Here is a 23828-nt window from a genome sequence, read left to right as displayed (position 1 = left end):
TAAATAATGAAACGTCTGAAACGAAGAATACGAAGAAATCTGGCACTCATTGCTAGCCCTCCCCCTCCCCCCTCATCTTTTTTTGTTTGTTCTAGAGACTGGAACATATAGCTCAACATTCCATGCTGACTCTTTATACTTCAATTTGGTTGATTTTCGAAACCTTTCAAATATTTTCAGGCGGTTCAGCAGCGAGGAAGTTTTAGATTAATATATGTGGTTTGCTAACCAAGGCGAACACGTCTCTCCTGTCCGATGGTAGAATGTTAGTGCTGGTAATGTTAATGGATTTTAGCACTGCACTACCTATTAAATACTTCTGAGGGTATGCGTCTCAAATAGCTTTGGACAACCAGTCCAACCCCAGGTCTTCATTTGTACTCACATATTGGCTTCGGCGGAATTGTTATCACTGACAGGAGAAGGGCCAAAAGAGAACAGCTGTAAGCTTCGGGTAGAATGGTTCGATAGCCTTGGTAGGCAAAGCTCCTGTGCTGCCTTGGTTTTGCTGGTTGGCTGCTGGCTGACTCAGGCAACCCATTTCATGCTCTAATAACACTAGGGAAGAAGGAGCATTTGTACAAACATGGGAAAGGCGTCGGAAGTCAACACTGAGGAAAGGTCAGGAGCCGGTGACCCACAAAGTGCTACATCCTGACAGAACCTGGGATGCGGCAAATCTCAGACAGTATTGACACTTGCTTGCAGGCGCGGTGGCTGAAGGGTAAAGCGTTTGGCTTCCGAACCAAGTGTCCCAGGCTCGAATCCTGGTGAAGACTGGGATTGTTAATTCCGATGATCTTTGGGCGCCTCTGAGTCCACCCAGCTCTAATGGGTACCTGACACAAGTTGGGGGGAAAGTAAATGGCGGTTGCTCGTTGTGCTGACATAAACAGGTGCCCTAAGGAGCACAATGTCTGAAAGGGAAACATTAGTTTTGTACTTTTATTGGCACTTGCTATTCTTCCGGACACATCAGCTGTGTGGAGAACTGCTGTGTGAGTATCATGTTTCGTCCATAGTGTTCTGATCAAAAGATGCTACGGACTGAAAAAGGGCATATAATATTTAGGTCGGTATTTCACCGCTTATGGTTGGTATCTTTGGTCTTTATCTTATCTTATAAAATACAGACGTTACTTTAAAAAGAGGACGATAACGCCCTACGCGTGTTCCTAGGTCAATCTCGTCATACATATTAATCAATGACCTAAATTCTGTCAAGTCTTGGGTTTTGCTGGCTGACTCAGGCAACCCATTTCATTCTCTAATAACACTAGGGAAGAAGGAGCATTTGAACAAACGTGTCCCAGCATATGAAATGAGGAATGTGCCTTTATCTCTGAAGATTATGGTTCAGTGTTTTATATTTATGTATAATTGCTACTTTACTTTTAAGTCTTCTATCCTATCTAAAAGAACGCTTGCTAAATATCCTTTTATTATTAATTATTATGAATCTTATAAATATGAATTTAAACAAAACTTAATCTAACACAATGTTCCTTTATTTATTTTTGTAATTCGCTCATTCCCGTTGTAATGCTACCGAGACATGGTTCTTTCACTTCACCCTATAAATTAATATAAATACAGTTTAAGTTTATAATTTATAATCCTTTAGTACAACATAGGCTTACGTTACCGGTAAGCATGAAATATTGGGCCTCTCTCTCTCTCTCTCTCTCTCTCTCTCTCTCTCTCTTTTTTTTAAATCAATGTTTTAACGGGTAATAGGTCATTTGAAGTTCGCCCACCCTCTTCTCGTCTGCTTCGGTTTCTTCCAGCCAAATGACGTTGTCATCTAGCGAAACATGACATGCCCTATCTAAGAATTGAACCAATCGCATTCGTTCTTAGATCGCGTGCTTCTGTGGAGTTCACTGATTGACTTTTCCCTCTTTCTTTTCTTTTTTTCTTTTCCTCCCTTTTTTTTTTGTTTTCCTTTTGGCAGGCTACCCGACACGCCCACCTGCCAGAGTACACTGCCCCTCCCCCGTCAACCACCCTCCCCCCGACTCTCTCCCACCCACAGTGCTTTTCTGCTAAGCTCCTACCTTGCGACCAGGTAACGGGTGAAAAGCACACACACACACACACACACCTAGAGCCGTCCTGAGTCGACCTTTGACCTCCCAGCCCTGCTCCACCCTCACAGTCAGAAATGAGTCACTGAATACAGACAAACGAAAAGATATTTTTTTTCTCTCTCTTTCTCTTCTAATCTATATTAACCGTTAAATAGGTATATCAAAGGCGGCGAGTCTGGGGCGAGAAAACAAAGGGGAGGAAGCCGATGTGGCGCCCAGAAACACTTTCGAGAATGTCTATTTCCTGTCTTTCCCCTGCCCATCAGTTCGCTGGCCTGAGCGCCGCTTCTGCTGCTTCTAGCAACTATTTGTACATTCCAAAGCAATGTTATGTTTTTATCAGTATCAGACGCGCCTTCAGAAGTGAAGCCTATTGCGACCTAACCCAAACCTCGTGCATGACGGCAGGGGATCCCGGCGAGATGGGTTCGAACACAGAATTATCCAGATGAAAGTCCGAAGCGCTTACCGCACCACTAGGCAGCCGCACAGGAGGCTTAATGTGGGTTTTAATTAAAATCACACATACACGGACATACTCGAAAAGAAACGAAGGCCAGCGGGATTACATGAAATGACACGAAGACAAGCGGAATTATACGAAAAGACACGAAGGCTAGCGGGATTACACGAAATAGCACGAAGACAAGCGGAATTATACGAAAAGACGCGAAGGCTATTGAAATTATACCAACATATACGAGATACACGAAAATATACGGGGAAAAAATGTAGCAGTTTAAAAGTTCTTTCATGTTTTTATTACTTCGTTACCTCAACAAGTCAGACAAATCACAATTACAAACAAATAAACAATCATGTCACATACGTGGATAGTATTCGGCTATACTTAACCTTGTTTCGATTTGTTGTCTGCTACAGTGACACTTAAGACTTATCTATGGGGCAGAATGTGTAACGGTCATCTGTTTCTTTAAACCCACGGTTAACGAGTGTGTCATGTGGCCAGCACAACGCTGGATTTATCTATAGGTAACTTAAAGCTATAGCTTAGGGCTTATTCTTGTTATCACCCCTACCCGAAATATAGGTCTAGTTTTGAAGCAAAAGCAAAGAAATGAATAACCTTATGCTAATTAAAAGGACACCAATGTGTTCAATAGCTCCGGGCCTTGGGAAGTCAAAATCCAGTGCTGTTCCCGGGCAGAAGAAAAAAAAAAGTTATGCACTAAATTGTTCAATAAACAGAACAATATAACATGGCTAGAATGTATTGTGAGAACCGTTGTAAAGAAATATATCACTTTTGTTGTCGATAGAAAATGAACTGAGGTTAAATTGGGTTGGGGTGCTGTGGCTGAGTGCTTAAGCGCTTAGCTTTTTAACCTGGGGTCTTGGGTTCGAATCTCGGTGAAGACTAACATTTTGAATTTTAGGATTTTTAGGGAGACTCCCGAGTCCACCCAGCTCTAATGGGTACCTGACTTAATTTGAGGAAAGTAAAGGCGGTTGGTCATTGTACTGGCCACATGACACCCCCTGCTTGTTAACCGTTGGCCGTAAAACAGATGACCTTATCATTATCTGCCCCATAGATCGCAAGGTCTGAAAGAGAAACTTTACTTTGTATATAGTGTTCCACTCTCTCTAATGACTCAAACCATTACCTTATGTTGAGAGTTCGTGAAACATCTACGTGACCCTGTGACCTCGATTACATTCTTCCAGCAATAAAAAGCCGTAAGAGCGAAAAAGAAGAGAAAGCGATATGAATAAATTTGGTGGCGCTATTAAAAACCTAAAGAGAAACGCATACTAAAACTTTATGGTCATACCCTCAAGTCCTCATGGTACACTGCATATAGTACCAGATGACAGGGCCATGAAAAACAATAAGATGGAGACATAGAAATCGATAGTAAGATAACATTAAAGAATGGACTTGTCTGTCATCGAAAGAGATTTTATCCAAGACAAAAAAAAAGTGGAATAGAGAACAACGGTGGACGAGTCTTGTGTGGTGCCCCAAAGATTCATTAGACTATAAGATTAAATGGGATAGGCGAATGTGAAAAAAAAACGCGATGAAAAGGAAAGAATAAAGTTCTCAAATATTTCTAGACACTTAAGAAAAAAATCCATTTTATGCAGCCCTGATCCTAACTACCTACATAGTGTCTTTGAGTGCTAGGTTTCTCAACGGTCAATATTTTAAAGTGTGGCCAAGCCCTGACGCAGATGACGCAGATTCTAAACTTCGAAAGTTGGCTTTTAGCTTTAATTATCTTATAATTACGTGTGCCCCACGTGTTACTGCGTCACTTAAAACCAAACGTGAGCGACTTTGGAAAACCTAGGGAGCGATGACGCAATCCGCCTGACGCGTTGTAGAAAATTCCACACAATTTAATTATTGATAACTATTTTGAGTTTGTCGGGAGTCAAGAGAGACAACTGTCTAGCAATAGAAGCCCGATGGTGTTCATTCATTATCTCCAGGGCCCTCTTGATGCCACCAAATCTTTTTTTTTTTTTAAACAAACATATTTTCCTGGTGATGCTGGAAAGGTCATAAAGAGGTCACAACTGGCAATGTTTCGACACTGAAGTCGACTGGTTACACAATTATTGTCTTCTAAAAAGAAATATTTTATAGCCACATCTGCGGTGCTGTCTACGAGTAAGATCGGGACAACAGGTCAATGCGTTAATTAAAAATTTAGAAAAAAAATGTTTCTAGAAGAAACTTTTTATGGGTCTGAGTGTGTGTAAGGATATCAATGTACTTGACTGACTATGGACGTGATTTTGTTTTAGTGGGGAATGTGTTAAGGCGTCTCATCAGCTGCCACCAAGCAATGTAATAAAGACAATACAGGGCTGAAAAAAAAAAATTAAATAAAACAGTAGATAGAGAAGCTGGAAAAACCCAGATAACATAACACTGATTCAATTTTATTTTGAAGTCCAGCCTAAATCCAATGTTATGTTAGTACTAACTGCTCTGTGTCGCGTATTGAATTTAAAAAAAAACAACTGATTGTTAAGTGAGTATGTTCAGAGTAGGACTAAAGAAATGATTGTTACAGACGAGTTGGATTGTTAATAATTAAAACTTTTTTTGTTGTTGTTTTTTTCCATTTCTTAACCGTCCATCCTCTCTCTTATTCTCCAAATTCTCTGTTTCTCTGATTCTCAGCCTCTTTTCGTAATATCATTCTCTTTCTATTCTCTTAATCTCAATTCTATTCTTTCTCTCTTTCTCTTAACTTCTCTCTTGATCTCCTTTTTTTTTTTTTTTTTACTCTCCTACACCCTGATTACCCTTTCTTTCTTACATTTTGCTCTCGATTTCTCTTATTTCTCTTTCTTTCATTTTCTCTAGCTCTTTATCTCTCTACTTCTCTGGTGTTTTCTTACAATCTCTTATTTTTTGCTCTCTACGTTCTCTCTTCTCTTCTCTCTCTCTCTCTCTCTCTGTTTCTTTCTTTTTTTTTTTTGCTCTCTTTCTTTCTCTAACGTTTTTTACTTTTTCTCTATTATTCTCTCATTTTCTGTCACTCTCTTTCTCTACTTTATCTCTCCATCTTAATATGTCTCCCTCCACTCTCTCTAGTTCTCTCTCTTTTACCCCCCCCCCCCCACTCGCACTCTCTCTTTTGCTACATCGCTTCTTCTTTCCTGCACACTTGTTCTCTAACTCTTTCTCTCCTAATGAACGATACAATCGTTGATTTGCCCTCATTAAAATAAAGAAATGTTTGGTTTTATAAACTGGTTTTTGTGTTTTATAAAAAGAGCATGCATTCTCCTATAATTCTATTCCAAAAGTGAAACGTTTTCTGATTAGAAACAAACATTTTATTGAAGTTTAATCATAACAGGGTAGAATGTACAAATGTGAGAAATGAACGAGTCTGTTAGAACGTGGACAAATAATTACAGAGATAAAGAGTTAAAGCCTTTTCTTCTAACTTTCATTTTCTTTGACCAAAATGTTGTCTACAGCCTACTTTTAATCAATGTCCAAATACAATTAAACCTTACACAACCAGTACTTAAATATGCACTAAGCTTAAAATATTTCCTTTTTTTTTTAAGTTACATGAAATATTCCCTCCCCCCCCCCCCCACAAAAAAAAAAAAGATAATCTTCTATTTTTACTTTGGCTTCTTTCCCATCAGACACCTGTGTATGAACGCATGCGCACTGCAGTGGCAGACAACATGTGCCTTTTTTTTTCCATCCAATCAACGCTCTCCAGCGATAGACTGTAGATCTATGTCTGGGACATACTTTTGTATTTAACCCTCACAGCCAAACTGCAGCAACTGTTGGTATAACACCAACCTTCTTACAGGTGCGCGGCATCACTTTCATAAACCTAGTATTTACTGGGTCAAATATGTCAGGGCTTCTGAATTTTGTCGTTACTTTAAACAAAAAGACAAACAAAAAAAAAATGGAGGTCTTTTTTAAGTTCTGGTGAAAAGTAATGAAACATAGAAGAAAGAGGAAACAAAAGGTGTTGACATCTAAGGGATAGAACAATGACAATAAATACATTCGCTTTCCTAAATCACATGAGCGACTTATCGGCATTCACTCTCTAGTGGAGATTTCTGCACCAAAAGTTGATCACAGTAATCTTCTTCTCTTTACACTTTGAAAAGATCCTGTCTACTTTATGCAATGAAATTCAGTAACAGAGTAAAAGAGGAGAGAACGTTATAAAGAAATGCGGTGGCGATGTCATTGAACTTAAACGTAAGAAAATGAAAAGAGGAATATTTTGAAAAGATTGGATGAAAGAAACAAGGTCAGAGACGCCATATTGAAAGAAAGATTATTCTTGCCAACTAAATAATAACCAAGCAAAATCAAAACAAAACAAAGCAAAAACAAAGCTTATATTAAGTAAAGGTAGAACACCCTTTAATAGCTACCATATATCTTAATATTGCAAGTTTTATATCCTTTTTCAAAAGAAAATAATTAATTACCACAAATAAATAAACTAATCAGTTAATAATTTTTTTTTATTGATTCCTGTGTTTGTCATCGATGATAAACTGTTGTGCACAGCTTCGACTTGATCCGAGAATGACAATTGGGATTTTAAAATAATGTAAAAGAATATAGACAGACAAACAGACAGACAGAGAGACGCTTTGTAGCATAATTTGTGCTCAAGCGAAAGTGATTAGAAATGGAAAACTGAACCCAAATTATTATATTCTTTTTTTAAACTATTTCGCTTGTGAATACTCTCTACACCCGATACACCAAGAAATCTTGCTATTTTTAGATTTGCAACCATTTATGAAACTCTCACATTTACTTGACCTGCAAAGGAAGAGGTCAGGAGAAAATAGATAAATACTATATTGGACTGACATTTGTTTAGAGCTCTTTGTCTTAAGTCTAGATACTCCTAGAATTTATTTCGTTTCGATTATTTTGTACATGCATCCCCGTTAAAGTTATCCTATCCTATACAATGTCAAGGTCAGTGCTGATGACCTACAACACATATTAGAAAATGCATCATTTCTCGAATTAGTTTTTGAACAGAGGGTGAACAGAATCCACACGTGCGTTACAGTTGTGGCGTGAGTGTACCTACAGGTTGTAGGGGGGATATAAGCGAGCGAATGTAGCTACTGGCCTGCCGCTACCTCACAGTGGTGCAATCTAGTCTTCTGCTTTGTTTTCTTGGATGTATCTTAAAACAAAGTGGGGGGGGGGTGATCAAAAGGATAGAAACAAAGGAAAGAAACAAAGAGGAAAAAACAAATGAGAGAAAAAAAACAAAGAGAGAAACAAAGGAAAGTAAAAGTGGGAAGAAATAAAGGATAGAAAGATAGAAACAAAAGAAAGAAACAATCGGAAAAAAGAATGGAAAGGAAGAAACAGAGGAGATGATCAAAGGGATAGAAACAAAGGAAAGAAACATTGGGAAGAAAAACAAGATAGAAAGAAGAGAATCAAAAAATGACAGAGACAAAGATAAAACCATTCGAGAGAAACATAGGAGAGAAGGAAAAGGTAAGAAACAAAAGAGAGAATCTAAAAGATAGCAACTAGACAAACCAAATGAAAGAAACAAAATTAGAGAAACAAAGAAAGAAAAACAAAGGAGGGAATTAAAAGGTAAGAAAACAAAGAGAAAGGAGAACACGAAAGTTGGGGGGGGGGGAGTATGTATTTAGAGACAGGGATTAAGAGAAAGAAAGAGAGAGAAAGGGAGGTAGGGATGTGATATTTAAAAAAAAAAGAGTAGGCACCTCCAGACTGTTCAGCTAAGTGGTGGGCTTGTACTGTTTAGATGACGCGCGTGCGTCTGTGAGCCACCGCGCATGCGTGCAATGTCAACTTGTACCTCTGGCGCGCCACCTTTTGTGTGCGTGTTTGTATGTGCGAAAAAAAAAACATTAAAAAGAAATGGTTGGGAGGGGGGGGGGAGAGAGAAACAGGTCTGAGGGCATATTATGAGATGCGGAACACCTTGTCTGGTGGATGTTTTGTTTTGGTTTGATTCGTGGAGATGAGATACTGCGTCAAATGACTTGTGAGGAGGGGAAGCAGGGGCTGGAAAGTGCGAAACTTGATAAAAAGGGAGGGGAGGGGGGAGTTAATAACTTCTTCCTCTCGAGGGACTAAAAAATGGAACCAAATTTAGAAACGGGGGGGGGGGTGGAAGATTATGGCGTAAAGGGAAGTAACTGGACATTTTTTTAAAGAAATTTTCTACGAAAATAATACTTTTTTAACAGTACTATATCTGCTGGAATGTAGACCAAAATGTCCTCAGCCCCCCAAGAGAAAAAATTATAATATATATATAATATATATATAATTCTGCTTATATTTAGTGACATTGAATTAATAAATTTTGATCGATCATTAAATTCATGTTTTGTAAAATGTTTTACATGTTTCGGATATTCCTTCAGAGTTGAAGATAGTTTACTTCCTAGTCCAAACCTCCCGCAGGACGACGGGGGATGGGAGCGGTCAAGGTTTGAACCCTCGACCGTCGATAAATCTGAACGACAGTCCAGCGCGCAAATCGCACGACCAGGCAGCCATCCATTTTCATATTCATATCCATTTTCATACAAACTATATGTACTATAGGTTCACTGCACAAAAAGAATATAATCTTTCTATCTAAGATTTGTATCACAAAACAAGAAGTCAGTGTCTGAATCTGTCATTTTATTGATAAATTTGACTGATATAGATTTTGGATGGAACTGCTTGAGACTGAGGCAATACTGATAACAAAACATACACAAATGACTAAGTTACTTCCCTGGTCTTGCGACCCTTATGCTTCAGCTATTTTACTTGTTGACATCTCGGATTTTCATATAGGCGAGGTAAAAAAAAAGGCACTCCAGTCTGGATTTGAACTCAAGCCTCCAAGATGGAAGGCCGATGTGTTAGCCACTGAGCCATTGAATGTCGACGTTGTCTTCCAGATCTTTCCCTAATGATACATTTCGTTGCAGTCATTCAAGTACAACTTATCTTATAAAATACAGACGTCACCTCATAAAAAAAAGATGATGATTACGTGTTCATAGGTCAATCTGGTCTTTGAGAAATATCGATGGTATCAGTATAGCAACATTTTCTATGGGTGTTGTGGAATAGTTTAAGTTCTATCCATTCACACATACAGGGACACACAACCACCCGCACACACACACTCACACTACGTGCTGAAAGACAGAACACAGAAAAATTCAAAAACAAAATGTAATAAAATACTCAGAAAGACACAAAAATAAAGGTACATTCCTCGTTCCATATGCTAGGACAAATTTGTACAAAATGCTCCTTCTTCCCTAGTGCTATTAGAGCCAGCCAGGAAAACCAATGACTTAGCAGAATTTAAGACATGCATGACTAAATGCATGACGCGTAGGACGTAATCATCTACTCTTTTGAAGTAACGTCTGTATTATATAAGATAAGATAAGATAAGGAAAATAGTAAATAAAATAAGACGTTCTCATTCAAGTCACAGTGCTAGCCTCTGTACAAATGTAAATGCATTGACTACATATAGCTTCAGTAAACGTGGATATCAAGCAACTAAAATAATATAAGGCACGGTTTCCTCTTCTTCCCTGCAGCGGGGACACCGGGAATCAAAATTTGGCCGTAGCCGTGAGAAATATGAGCCTACAGGACAATGGCCTGACCTGCAATGTGCTGTAATAGCTTGATCAGGCCTGGACAGCCTCTACCACGGGGAAGTGCGGTCAGGGCGCCTCATGCTCTCCCAGACTCCACGGGCTTTTTTTTTGAGACTTGTCCCAGCACTCAAACCACTTTTCCATTTCTGTTTTTTGAATTATAGCCAGAGCATGATGAAGACTCGCAGCCTGTTCGGTGGGTGATGTTTGCCCTCCCTGGTGGGCCAAGCTGTCTGCAATAGTGTTGCCAGTCACACCTATGTAACTCGATACTCACTGCATTATTGCAGGGGTGCCATAGCCTTGCTTTATGTTGTATGAGGCCATAAATAAATAATCTGTGTTGCCCTCAAATGTCCCTCGCCGAGTTGAGAGTCAATGACTTTAAAGGGTGCACAGACTGCCATGGACTCCTCATCAAAACTGCAAACAGTACCACATGGTCCAAAGAGTCAGAGCCAAGAAACTCGATGTAGGCTCCATAGCCTGCTCTCCCAGAATAGTGTTAGACACCTTATTTATATAGGTTAGTTATTTAGCGACGCACCATAGATGACGCATATTGAACGGGACTAGTGACGTTTGGGATATGTTGGGTTAGAGACCGAAAAATCAGTTAGCGATAGAACATTCCAGGGTAACGACGTGTTTAGTGACAGAGACTTCTACTGTGGCCTTTTATCAAATAAATTCATGTGAACTTGTTCGTCAGTGTTGACTACATCTCTTCACCTGTTAAAACAGGTGTTGTTTTATTCTTGTTTGGCTTGTCGTTCAACTGCACGTAATACACCCGAACAATTACACCCAAACGATTGCAGAGTAAATTGGTTGACTTCAGGACAGCCTGAATAAGCAACATCACAGTGGCGACCCCGAACCTCGAAGCCCGACGAACATCGAACCGGACCTCGAAGCAGAACGTTTACTCAGGTGAGGGTCGTGCACTCGAAGATATAAGATTTCAAAGATTTCATCGGAGTACGGCTGAACACAGCATCATCGCAGAGTGACTTTGTTCTAGATCTACATGCAGTCGTCGCCTGTTTGATCGTACGTTCAACGAGCCGTTAACTCAGGGTGACCTTCGTCAGGACAGTAATCATCGTAACGCCTGATCTTCATATGCTGAATCGACCTACAACCAGAGAAACCGTTCATTCATAACGGGTGAGAGATCGTTAGTGAACCTGTTGGACGTATATATTTTTTCTTCGTCATAGGAGCCACATCGAGTATCAAGTTTTACCTCGTCAGTTTCGAGAAGGACAGTTTGCCCGCTGTCAGAAGTTTTGTGAGTACTACAAGTTTGGTAGCTAACTAAATCGAAATCGCTCTGTCGTCTTACCCTTGGAGAGATTCTTGTGGAGCAGTTTGCTCATTGAACCGGTTGCTTGCCACGTTTATAACGGTCACTGTGTTTAACCTTTGGAAGGTTAGTAAAGTTGTATGTATCATTACTGAACATTGATTTATCTAGTATTCGTTGGTCTAGACAATATCTAGACGTGCTGATATTGAAGTTGTGGAAACAGCTACATCCACTTAATTTCGTTGAAAACCGTTAATCGTCTAACGGAACGTCGTCGGAGGTGACCTTGGTTTCACCTAGTCTACATTGGACAGTTTGGTCTAGTGAAGCAGAGTACAACAGCAAACTTCGTCGTACTACCAGAGTAGCAGCAGAAGCAGTGAACTATTGTAGAGAACCGTTATTCGTCAGCCCAGATCAAGTCATCGTCAAGAAAGTCGTTATTCGTCAGCCCAGATCAAGTCATCGTCAAGAAATTCGTTATTCGTCAGTCGTCCAGATCAAGTTGCCGTCAAGAGACTGTTATTTGTCAGTAGTCGTCTACACAAGTCAAGTCATCGCCAGAGGAACCGTTAACCTATTCGTCAGTAACTGTGTACACAAAGTCGTCGGAACTACACATACAGTCATCAACAGTCGTCGAAGAAACTGAAACATTTTGCTCATTTTGCTGTGGCATATCAAGACATCTGTGGCATTACGTGGGATACTGGTAGCACCGGAGAACAGAGTCAGAACTGGAAGAGAGGCAGTGGAATTTGTTGTGATCTAGCATATTCGGGAGTCCGAACAAAGGGATCTTTCTTATCAAAAGCTAAGTGCCATTTTTCTTATTAGTATATGTTTAGATTGCCCTTAGAAATAGATTTTGTCTAAATTTGGTATGTTATCCTGAGTAAATTCAGGTGGTGCTGAAGCCTTAAACCCGTTCGGGGTAAAGACATAATTTAGATGAAAAGCTATATTATACGTTTAGAGTTGTAATTTGTTTTGTTTGTGTAAACGTCATATCCGTTGTTGCCTGGTTACTTCGTGACGTTATCATTGTGTGCCATATTGTCATTTCCCAACCCATAGTGATAGTCTCATTTAATTATTTCATTTGTTTATATTATTTTAAATTATTTATTTTTATTAATTTAATTAGATCTGTATTTTTTTTTCACTTAATGATAGAAAGTGCGGGTAGGATTCTTTTACTGTGAATCAGACTAAAATAATTTTAGTTTGAGCGGTTAAAATCAAATATGATTTTGCCATGAGAATAATGCCGAAACTGGCTATGTAGTCAAACACTGTCGTCTGGCTAAATATAGATCTACAAATTTTGTACATCTCTTTGGTACAATTAAATTATCTAGACTCGAATTTGGAATATTATTAATTGAAAGATGAATGAAGGTAGTACATTCTAGATATATATATCTTGTTAACGATATATTTGACATTGTATGGACATATTTGTTTCGTATGGTTAAATAGAACCATAATCTACTCTAGATCTAGACTCTAGACAGTCTTTGAATTTACTCTTAACACTTCACTGTGACTTCAGTCATACCAGGTTTTAAAATTGATCATAGTTATTCATACTAATAGTCATAGTGCTCTTGATAACTATAGATCTAAATTGTACAAGTATATACACTATAATATACTAGATTTAAATTTGTGTGATACTAGACCTAATATACAGATTTGAATATAACCATAATAACTCAGACTAGATTTACACATTTACTAAATCTATAGATAGAGACATAACATTTAAAACTTGGATAAAAGTTTGTAAAAACTTAAATATAAAATAAGTTTAAAGTATAGCCATAACCAAGATAGGCTAAGTAAAAATATATATAAAATATAAAACACAATGGCTACATCATCATATGTGGACCTTAAGGAGATTAAGGAAGCAGCTATGCAGGATGGAAAGGCCATGGAGTTAAAAGGAAAGGACTTAGCAGCTTATGTACAGCAAGTTGTGAGGGAAGAAATGGAACGTCAAGATAAAATAAGAAGAGAAGAGATAGAAAGGCAAGACAAAGAAAGAGAAAAAATTAGAGAACATGAAGCTAAAATGGAGAAGATGAGATTGGATGCAGCACAAGCCAGAGCTCAAATTGAACAAGGAAATAACACAAATAACTCAAATAATATTACCACACAACGAGACAACCCTAATTCACAGACATGGCTAAAGAGAAAGATACAAAGTTTTGATGAACAGAAGGATGACATTGGTGATTTTTTGAAAAGATATGAGGCAAAAATGTCTACATTTAATATGCCTGAAGAAGAGTGGTCTGAAATACTGATAGACTTTGTTCATGGTCAAGCTCTAACAATATGCCAAAATCATGACCATCATATTGATGATAGCTATCAGGTTTTAAAAAGAGAGTTACTGAATGCCTATGGTCATAATGCTACAACTTTTAGAAAGAAATACTTTGACAATATACCATCATTAGAAATAGAACCCCAAACTACCATTAATATGGAAAAGGATTTTTTCAATAAGTGGGTAAAATTAGAAAAAGTGAATAACTCTTATGAGGGATTAAAAAATTTTATTCTAGTGGACAACTTTGTAAATAAATGTGATCCTCAATTACAATCTTTTATTAGAGAAAGAAACCCAAAAACTATAGATGAAATAACAGAGATAATGAGAGTATACAAAAATGCCTATCCAAATAAACCATTTTCTGATAGAGATAAAAGCAAAGTAGATTTAATAGGATACACCAAAGAAAATGTTGATAGAAGTAGAAATAGAAACAGATCAAATAGTGGAAATAGAAAATATAGTGAAATAACCTGTTTTAAATGTCAAGGAAAAGGTCATATAGCAGCTAACTGTAGAAGAGGGAATAGTAGGTCTGGAAGTAGAAATAGATACAATGAACAAAATAACAGTAGATATAGGAGTAGAGATAGGAATGACAGGGGAAATTATAGAAATAGGAGTTACAGTAGGGAATACAAAAATAAAGGTACAGATAGGATATATTTCATGGAAGGAAATAGGAACAATTTTGCAGTGTACCCAGGGTTTGTAGATAGAATTCCGGTGGAATTAATCAGGGATTCAGGTTGTAACACTTTGGCAGTAAAAACTAAATTTGTCAAACCTCATTGGTATAAAGGGTTTACTAGAAAAGTAGAATTAGCAGATGGCACTGTAAGGGAATTTAAAGCTATAAGGGTATACATTGAAACCCCATTTTTCACTGGTTATTGTGATGGCATTGCAATACCAGAAATGAGATATGATATGTTAGTAGGAAACATAAAAGGAGTTAAAGAATGTTCAAGAAAAGAATTAGAAGACTGGCAAAACATACAAAAACATAGGACAAAATCATGAAAACATAGAAACACAAAATATAACAAGTATGATAATAACAAGATCAATGGATAAACAAGATGAGAAACAGGAAAATACAATAAATGTAATAAGTAATGATAAAGAAAAAGAAACCAGTAATGTAATACAAATAGAAAATACAGATATTAAGGAAAGAGAGATAGAAAATGAAACACAAAATAGTCTTGAAACACAAATATTTCAAAGTGAAAAAGAAACAACACCCACATTTGCATTAGAACAAATGAATGACAATATTATTGGGAAAATTTATTCAAGAATATCAGATAAAAACAATAATAATCCAATGGAGAAATTTTGTATAGAGAATAAAATATTATTTAGACAAACAAGTAATGATAACAAGAAAATAAAACAACTTGTCTTACCACAGAAATATTGGAAAGATGTTTTAATCATGACACATGATAATAATTTAGCAGCACATAGGGGAGTAAAGAAATGTTATAGGAATTTGTCAAAACAAGTATTTTGGCCCAAAATGAAAGCAACAATAAACAAATACATAAACTCATGTGACATATGTCAAAAGAGATCTAACAAAAGCCTAGTGAATAAAGCACCTATTCAAGAAATGGATGAACCTACAGCACCATTTCAGAAAGTATCTATTGATTTAATAGGTCCTTTAATTCAAACTGAAAATAATAACAAATACATTCTAACAGTAATAGACATGTTTAGTAGATACCCAGAGGCAATCCCATTATCAAATACAAGTGCAGAAAATATCATTAATGCCATAACTCAAAAAGTAATTACAAGACATGGTATACCTAAAATTATATTGAGTGATCAGGGATCTCAGTTTAAGTCAGAACAATTTAAGAAATGGACTAAACAATACAATATACAACACATATACTCTTCGGTTTACCACCCAGAGAGTAACGGTTTATGTGAACGATATGGTGGTTCATTAAAAAGATCACTAACAAAAATAATTCAGAATAATCAGAACAAGTGGGATCATTACATTAACTATGTACTATTTGCTCATAGAAACAACATCCATGAAGCAACACAATTTTCACCATATGAAATAATACATGGAAGAAAACCTAGAGATGAATTAGATGTTTTTAAAGAAAATCTAATAGGCAATGAGAATAAATTAAATAATGACAGTGAAACAACAATCACAACAGAATTGAAAGAAATATGGACTCAAGCATATAACAACAATAAGAAATACAAACAAAGTGCTCATGAGAATCTAAATAAGAAAAGACAATTGAAAACACTAAAAGTAGGAAACAATGTATTAATATTAATAAATGACCTGAAAAATAAAATTGGTAAACAATGGAAAGGTCCATTTAAGGTGATAAAACAAATTAATGATGTGAATTATCAAATTGAAATAAATGGGAAAATTAAAACATATCACATAAATAATTTGAAACTGTATCATGATAGAGAAGATGAGTTAATACAAAACATTCAGGAGAAAATAGAAAATAAATTTTCAGAAAGAGAAGAATGCTTGATGATAATAACAAATGAAAATCACAATGAAAATGATATTAAGGAAATACCTGTAATAGAAACAAAAGAGAATCAAACTTGGCAAAAGATTAATCTTAATAATTTAACTAAGGAAAAGTCAAAAGATATAACTAAAATAATACAGGAATACAAAGAAATTTTTTCCAGCATACCAGGAAAAACTAATATTATTAAACATGACATTAAAGTAACAGATCCAAAACCTATCAAGCTTAAGCCATATAGAATACCGCTACATTTACAAGACAAAGTAAAGAAAGAAATAGACAATTTACTAGAATCAGGTATAATTGAGCCATCAACATCTCCTTATGCTTCACCAATTGTGATAGCCAAAAAGAAGAATGGAGATATAAGGTTATGTATTGATTATAGGAAACTTAACAACATCACAGAATTTGACCCATATCCAATGCCAAATATAGAGGATATTTTACATAAATTAAATGGAGCAAAATTTTTTACTAAATTGGATTTAACTAAAGGTTATTGGCAAATACCTTTAACAGAAAATGCAAAACCTTACACAGCATTTGTAACACCATATGGTATTTTTCAATGGAATTATATGAGTTTTGGATTAGTAAATGCACCTGCCACATTTAATAGAATGATGAACATGATAATTGGAAACAAAGAAAATGTTATTTGCTATTTGGATGACATATGTATTTTTAATAATAGTTGGGAGGAACATTTGGTAGATGTAAAAGAAGTGTTCAAAATAATAAAAGAAAGTGGACTTACAATTCAAGCAGAAAAAGTAGAAATAGGATTGGAAGAAATAATTTTCTTAGGACATAAAGTAAATAACAACATGATTAGCCCTATTGAAGATAACATAAAGAAAGTACTTAATATTGAAATACCTACAACAAAAAGACAAATTAAAAGCATATTGGGAATAGTAAATTATTACAGAAAGTTTATAAAGAACTTAGCAGAAATAGTGAATCCACTAAATGACTTACTTAAAAAAGGAAAACCTCAAAAAGTAGTTTGTAATGAGGAATGTGTGAAAGCTATTGACAGAATTAAAGATGTTTTTAGTCATGAATTAATATTAAGACTACCCGATAAGGACAAAATATTTTATGTCACAACTGATGCATCTGGTAATGCTATTGGTGGTTGTTTAATGCAGAACTATGATAACTTACATCCTATATTATATGTAAGTAGAAAATTGTCAGAGGCAGAGAAAAAATATAGTGTCATTGAAAGAGAAGCCTTAGCTGTAATATGGGTAATTACTAAGCTAGAGAGCTATTTAATAGGAAGGAAATTCATATTATTAACTGATCATAAACCTATTCAGTATATACAGCAAAAGAGCATAAAAAACAGTCGTGTTTATAGATGGTTCTTAGCACTACAGGAATATAAATTTGAAGTGAAAGCTATTAGTGGATCTGTGAATATTGTAGCTGATCTATTGTCTAGAATGACATTGAAATGAAATAAGTTTGTAAATAAACTATGATTATATTGATTATGTAATATATATTAATATATTGACACCATTTATATGTTATGAAAAAGGGAGATAAGTAAAGTTGATGTTAAGCATTTAAAAGTAAGTATGGATATTTTTTTTTTGTGTGAATCACTTCATATATCATTGACGAAAGTTAGTTCTATGGAAAAGGGTGAGTATAAAAGAAAAATGGACAAAAGCGTATAAAAGGGTGGTAAGAAAAAATTTATTGAATGTGTAAATAAAGTTTATAATTGTTTTTTTGAAATATTGTATTTTATCAGATTACTACCAGTAAAGAACATTTGAGATGTGTAGGACGTGCCCATAAGATGCCACATTTTTATCCATGATGAACTGTGTACCAATGAAGATGATTCTGGAATGTTATGAACTGTTATGAACATTGACATGAATATGAGGAACTGTCAAGATGAAGATGTCAAGATGAAGAGATCAAGATTTTATGTTTGTGGTCTTCCCCTTAAATTGAAAATGCCCTTGTAAGACTTGACAGTAGTGGAAAAATATTGACATATTTTTTTTTTCAAGGGGGGGAGGAATCTGTTAGACACCTTATTTATATAGGTTAGTTATTTAGCGACGCACCATAGATGACGCATATTGAACGGGACTAGTGACGTTTGGGATATGTTGGGTTAGAGACCGAAAAATCAGTTAGCGATAGAACATTCCAGGGTAACGACGTGTTTAGTGACAGAGACTTCTACTGTGGCCTTTTATCAAATAAATTCATGTGAACTTGTTCGTCAGTGTTGACTACATCTCTTCACCTGTTAAAACAGGTGTTGTTTTATTCTTGTTTGGCTTGTCGTTCAACTGCACGTAATACACCCGAACAATTACACCCAAACGATTGCAGAGTAAATTGGTTGACTTCAGGACAGCCTGAATAAGCAACATCACAATAGATCAATGCCGACCCATCAGTATAGGCAAAAATGGCAATGGGCTAAAAGGCTAAAGGTTCTCCAGTGCTATAATTTGAAGGTCTTTAGTTGAACGACTTACCTTAGTGGCATTAGGGTCTACTAGTTTCAAACGTATGTCTGGGGTCCTTGGGCGACACTAAGGGGGAAGGGGATGAAAACGTTGAATGTTTTGTCGGTTGGTGGAGAGGCCAGCTTTAAGAGATGGTCTAGTGACTAGTGGCAATAATGCATAAAATACTGCATCTGGATACGTCTTCTGCAGCTCAAACTATCCACAAGCAAATCCGCGATGTAAGTTTCACCTGGATCCGATAATTTATGTGGGAGAAACAAGATTTAAAATCACTTTGGTGGACCTACATATTTAACGATATTTTTTAATACTTAAGGATTTATTTCCCTCGTTCGTATCAAATAATGTAATTAATTACCAGTAATTGAATGCTTAATTTTTTTTCATTGATTTAGGCCTATATATTGCCTAAGCCAAGGAATAAATTATAAACACACGACGAGAATATATAATACTAGTCGACCGGCGGCGTAGCATACGCCGCTATTTTGCAGGGCCGGCCTAAGGCTACTGCAACCTATGCGATCGCTTTAGGCCCCGCACTTTCATAGGACCCGCACTTTCACAGGAACCGTGCTAGTTCTAGGTGTATAAATTATTAAATTAAACCATTTTATAACTTAAAACAGATTTCCCGCGCCCTCCTGTCAATTTACCAGGAGCTCCTGGAAATCTCCAGAAATTGCAAAATATACGAAAATGTCCTTAAAATATACGGAAATATATATACAAAAATTGTCATTTTGGGGTGTAATTCAATATGGAAAACGCAAATCCCAAGCGTGGAATCATGCATCAGCCGTAATTATGTAATTGGGTGAAAGAAGCCTCTCGTGCTTCAAACTTATGAAGAATTACTTGAGGTCAACAATTCTCAAAGATAGATTGAAACATTTGGTAATTCTTGCTATTTAGCATGATCTATTTAGGAAACAGAATTCTTAAGATATACTGTATGACTTTGCTACACGTAAGGCTCGTAAAGTAAATCTGTACGTACGAATATAATACAAAGACGAATCTATTTTCTAATACAAACTCTTAAATTTCACTTATTATCCGCTTCCCTACCCAAACTTGGCCCCGCGAAATCCACAGGTCCGGCACTGCTATTTACATATATATATATACATAGTAGATTAATTTCTTTCCATGACCTCTTGGTCACAATGGTTAAATTCGGCCCTGCTATTTACATATATATTTATTGTAGATTACTTAATCTCTTTCCATGACTTCTTGGTCACAATGGTTAAATTCGGCCCTGCTATTTACATATATATACATAGTAGATTACTTAATCTCTTTCCATGACTTCTTGGTCACAATGGTTAAATTCGGCCCTGCTATTTACATATATATACATAGTAGATTACTTAATCTCTTTCCATGACTTCTTGGTCACAATGGTTAAGTCCGCGCTGCTCTTCAGTGTTTGTAAAATGTTTGACAATGTTTCGGATGTTCCTTCAGAGTTGAAGAAAGTTTACTTCCTAGTCAAAACCTTCCGCAGGACAAAGGGGGATGGCAGCGGTCAGGGTTTGATAAATTTAAACGACAGTCCAGCACACAGGCAGCCATCCGTAGTGTGAACACTACTCTTGTGTTCTCGTGGGGTGACTATCCGCAGAAATAAGAGAGTAATATTTCCTTTACTTCTTGCTTCTCGTCCAAACTCTTGAGGGAAGAAGAGAATTATATATATAGATTAACAATGTTACTATCCAGTGAACGAATTGTCTGTGAACAATTAGTCGCTGATCGCATTGTCAGTGAACGATTTGTCGTGTGAACAACTGTCGGGGAACAAGTTATCGGTGAACAAGTTGTCTGTGAGCGATGTCGGGTGAACGATTTGTCGGGTGAATGAATTGTCGGAGAACGACAAGTCGTGAACGATTTGTAGGTGAACGAAATGTCGTGTCCCCTATGTTATCTAGTCTCCCTCGACGTAACACTTAGGGATAAGTCATAGTGGTTTAACTACTTTGGGTCCCTGGGATTTGTGTGAGATGGGAATAAAGGGGAGGCGGAGGGTGCGGTACATCGCAGAATATTATCCTACCGGTTGGTAAAGTAAAATGTCACGCATTACTTGTGACCAAGAGTTTACGAGCGTCTTGTGTTCTCTCCAATCAATCTTTCTTTACGACTCTCACTATTGCGACTTACTTTCCCGTCTATCTTTCCAAGTACTCAAAGCTGAGATCATTACAATAAACCTAACCTCCAGACCACTTCAGCAGTTCATTTCGAACTTGCCAAGTCAGAATTTTAATGGATGTATGAACAAAACTGGATTTTTAAAAACACACTACAACCAGTTCGATAAGGAGCGTTGTAAAAAAAAAAAATCATTTTCTGGAGGGGATCGGTTGCTATCTCTTTTTTTTTTTTCTTTTTACCGGAGCGCAAATTGTAAAGAGAAAATGTATTATGGCTTACCATCCCTTTATTTCCACAGGGCACAGACGCACGCGCGCACAAACACGCAGTAGAAAGTCATAAAATTATGTTGGCATTGTCCCATATTCCGCATCGTCAAAACGCTATGGACGGGCATTAATTCTGAAAGGAATTATGTTCAAATTACTGGCTGAGTACGCACATGTGTGTGTATGTAAATCATGTGTGTGTGTGTGTGTGTGTTTGTGTGAATTTTAGTTTCTTTATTACCTTCCGCTGTAAGTCACGGAGTTGAACCTCGTTCACGTCTGATGAGCTGAGAGTTTGTGGCTCGTTAGCTTATCGGCTTGATCAGCTCCTACCAACAGTCACAGTCAAGTCTGGAAATGGGGGGGGGGGGCATTCTATTAATGAATCCGTGTTCTATGATTCTATGTTTTCGGTGATTGAATATTTAGGCGAGGGCTCAACATTTAGATTGTGGAGAAAGAAAGAAGTACAATTTGATATGTAAATGCCATGAAACATACATAATTAGTATTTCTCTTCTCTGTCTTGGGGTCACATACAGTTCCCACACTTTTGGCTCGGGACGCAGATTATTTTTTCATAGGCCATGTCTTCGATTCCGAAAAACTAAGAATGAGTGCAGTATTTCTTCCCATGACCATGCAGACCCAGTTGCGACCTAAATATTTTGAATCATCTAATACAGACATTGCCGTTGTCCGCGGGAGGTCTACATAAGTTGTCTTTTTGTCGTCTGCGCCTGTTAGCATGGTCACTTTTATAAATATCATATGTATGTCCCGCGACCTTAGTAAGAACTCTCCATCTGTCTCTTTCAGAGGCCATCCGCTGCGAGCTGCTTTTCTCTATGCCGGTGAGGGCAAAATGGCGACTGATTTGATCTTTATAGCGCTTCCACCGCGTCTATACTTCTTTATTATACTGGCAATCGTTTCGAGTGCCAGATAGGGACAGATTTGACCCACGGGACAAAGATTGGGCTCCAACAATGAGAACAATCTAAACATATAGATTTTAATAATATAATTTTTCAATCATGAATTTTCATTTATTTTTTTTTTACTGATTTTGGCGACATTTTCATAACAAGATCATCCCCCAATTATATTATTGATGTAAATGTCTGACCATTATTTATCCAGTACCCATTCTAACCGGTAATAACAAACCCACACCTCTAGTTGAAAGGGACCTAACTAAAAGAACACGAGATGCGAGTCAGTTGGAGTTGGCAGCACCCGAAAGAAAATCTAGTGGATAAGGTCAAGCTCATAAAAAAAAAGTTGAAAAATTATAAATGAATATACTTTAGCTATGACCACTCCTGGCCACTTGAGGTGAGATACCGAACGCCCCGATTCAATCCCCAAACATGAAATGGCCTCTTTGAGTGCAACTATCTCAAGGGACGTTCACTTCTAAGCTCTAGCTTCAGATTATCCTAGCAACCAAATCCTTTCTTCTCCAGCGCTGTGGTCATCTCAAAAGTTGATGTGATAGCCCCGTAAGACTTTGAAATCACTTTCTGAACTGGATACCGGGCGACAGTCCTCAGTGCGCAGCAGGTGGTGCGTGGGCAGCCTTGGTGGAGGTGGGGGGGGGGGCGGTTTGAGAAACATTCTATTAGCAAATTTTCATTCATAATGAGACCTTATTGTTTGATATATATATATATATATATATATATATATATATATATATATATATATATATATATATATATATATATATATATATATATATATAAATCCCTTCCTCTCTCACTCTTTATCTCCCATTCTCACTCTCTCTATATCCCTTCATTATCTCTCTCACTGACTGTCACTGACTCTCACTCTCTATCTTTCACTCTCTCTATACCCCCTCATTATCTCTCTCACTCTCTCTATAGCCCCTCATTATCTCTCTTACTGACTCTCAATGTCTATCTCTCACTCTCTCTATATACCCCCTCATTATCTCTCTCAGTGTCTCTCACTCGTCTCTCCTTCCCTCCTTTCTAACTCTCTCTCTCTCTTTCACTCTCCTTCTTCCCAATCTGTCAATTTTGTCTCTCACTCTCTCTCTCTCCTTCCTTTCTCCCTCCCCCCTCTCTCGATCTCTCTCTCTCTTAATCTCTATCTCCCTTCCTCCCTCTCTCGATCTCTCTCTTAATCTCTATCTCCCTCCCTACCTCTCTCGATCTCTCTCTTAATCTCTATCTCCCTCCCTACCTCTCTGCTCTCTCTCTCTCTCTCTCTCTCTCTCCTTCTCCCCAAACTGCCACTTATGCTATCGTTTTCTTTATTACTCATTTTTAAAATTCCTCTTATAAATAAACTCCTGTTATTTTTTCCATCTGCTCTTTCCGCATTTCCCCGTTTTATTTACACCCTGGTCCATTCATTCAGTCTTCTTCCAACCACTTGACTC

The 23828-nt window shown here is 37.0% G+C and overlaps 2 long non-coding RNA genes across 2 annotated transcripts in view; one reads left to right on the top strand and one right to left on the bottom strand.

The window, feature by feature from the left end:
* Positions 1-23828, bottom strand: part of LOC129923383 (uncharacterized) — a 95635-nt gene that overhangs the window by 2312 nt on the left and 69495 nt on the right. The window lies entirely within an intron of this gene.
* On the top strand, positions 11477-18505 carry LOC129923382 (uncharacterized). The gene is made up of 2 exons (XR_008775342.1): positions 11477-12975; positions 18239-18505. It is a non-coding gene; the product is annotated as an uncharacterized LOC129923382 (long non-coding RNA).

The sequence above is a fragment of the Biomphalaria glabrata genome, chromosome 16 (genome assembly GCF_947242115.1).
Source record: "Biomphalaria glabrata chromosome 16, xgBioGlab47.1, whole genome shotgun sequence".
NCBI classification, from domain to species: Eukaryota; Metazoa; Mollusca; class Gastropoda; family Planorbidae; genus Biomphalaria; species Biomphalaria glabrata.
The sequence above is the reverse complement of the archived record's forward strand: the minus strand, read 5'-3'. Positions and strand labels throughout refer to the sequence as shown.